The sequence below is a fragment of the Loxodonta africana genome, chromosome 3, assembly GCF_030014295.1.
Source record: "Loxodonta africana isolate mLoxAfr1 chromosome 3, mLoxAfr1.hap2, whole genome shotgun sequence".
Taxonomy (NCBI): Eukaryota; Metazoa; Chordata; class Mammalia; order Proboscidea; family Elephantidae; genus Loxodonta; species Loxodonta africana.
In genome coordinates this window covers 5389195-5391190 of record NC_087344.1, presented here as the reverse complement: position 1 = coordinate 5391190, position 1996 = coordinate 5389195, and positions in this window count along the sequence as shown.

Genomic DNA, 1996 nt, shown 5'->3' with positions numbered 1-1996 from the left:
CAGAGTCTCTTCTGACATCCATTTTGGTCTTTTTTTTTTTTTTTTTTCATTCCTGCCTTTTCAGTGACCTTTTGCTTTCTTTATGTGTGATGTCCTTGATATCATTCTACAACTCATCTGATCTTTGGTCATTAGTGTTCAGTGCATCAAATCTATTCTTGAAATGGTGTCTAAATTCAGGTAGGATATGCTCAATGTCATACTTTGGCTCTCGTGGACTTGTTCTAATTTTCTGCAGCTTCAACTTGAACTTGCCTGTGAGCAATTGATGGTCTGTTCTGCAGTCAGTCCCTGGCCTTGTTCTGACTGATGATACGGAGTTTTCCCACCGTCTCTTTTCACAGATGTAGTCAGTTTGATTCCTATGTATTCCATATGGCGAGGTCCACTTGTATAGTTTATGTTGTTGAAAAAATGTATTTGCAATGAAGAAGTTGTTGGTCTTGCAAAATTCTATCATGCGATCTCTGGCATTGTCTCTTTCACCAAGGCCATATTTTCCAACTACCACTCCTCCTCCTTAGTTTCCAACTTTCACATTCCAATCACCAGTAATTATCAATGCATCCTGATTGTATGTTCAGTCAAGTTCAGACTGCAGAAGTTGGTAAAAATATTCAATTTCTTCATCTTCGGCCTTAGTGGTTGGTGCGTAAATTTGAATAATAGTTGTATTAACTGGTCTTCCTTACAGGCGTGTGGATATTATCCTTTCACTGACAGGATCGATTTTGAAATGTTCTTTTTGATGACAAATGCAATGCCATCCCTCTTCAATTTGTCCTTCCCGGCATAGTAGACCATATGATTGTCTGATTCAGAATGGCCAATACCAGTCCATTTTGGGTCACTAATGCCCAGGATATCCATGTTTATGCATTCCATTTCATTTCTGATGATTTCCAGTTTTCCTAGATTCATGTTTCATACATTCCATATTCCAATTATTAATGGATGTTTGCAGCCATTTCTTCTCATTTTGAGTTAGGTTTACTCCTAGTTATTTTGGGAGCTTTTGCAATTTCTTTTTTAAATTTCCTTTTCAGGGTTCTCCTTAGTGTAAATGACCCAACAACTTTTTGTGTGTTGATCATGTACCCAGCCACAGAATTGCTGAATTCTTCTATTAGATCAGTTAGGTTTCCTGTAGAATTTCTGGGATTTTCTATGTATAGGATCATGTCATGTGCAGACAGAATAGTTTTACTTCTTTCTTCCCACTTTGGATACCCTTTATTTCCCTTTCTTGCCTTAGTGCTCTGGCTAGGACTTCCAGTACAATATTGAATAAGAGTGATACAATATTGAATAGAGTAAGTCATCTACATGGGTAAATATGCCTCAAGAGGTAGAAAAGGCAATAATCTGTTGGTGTACTGTATTCATTCATTCATTCAGTTCCCACCTTCCATACAGCTGTGAGTGCTCTTTAAACCGTCAGGTGCTCAGTAATCTCCCTGGGATCTCTCTGCAACACACAGGTTCTAACTGCGCTGTGGGCTGGGTCTGAGGGTGCACTCTGGGTAGGAAGCGTCAGGACCGTGACCAAGGGCCCCACCCAGGTGCTGTGCAGACTCAACATTGGAGAGGAAAACAGTGGCCCCCCACCTTTTTTTCCGGTGGGGTTTAAATTAGGTCAGGGAGATGAATAACAAGCAACTAAATATGGGAAAAGAAAGTAGGGGTGTGGATGTCAAGGATAGACTTCTACAGATTCATTAACAAAAGGGAAAACAAGGCTCACAAGGGGAATACGACTCAGGAGAGGATGTGAGAGAGACGTTTAAACTGAGCCCATCTGGGAGCAGAGTCAGCCTTGCGGGGAGAGGGAGGGCAGAAGGGTAATGCAGTGTGAGAGGGCTCCCTGCAGGGACGTATTCTGTAATCAATTCAGTGGGTATAAGTATGCGAGGGTGGTCATGTGGACTTGTCCAAATCTCTCAGGGCAGAAGTTTGGGAAGCGGGGGCCCCGCGTTCAGGGATTATAAACAATAAC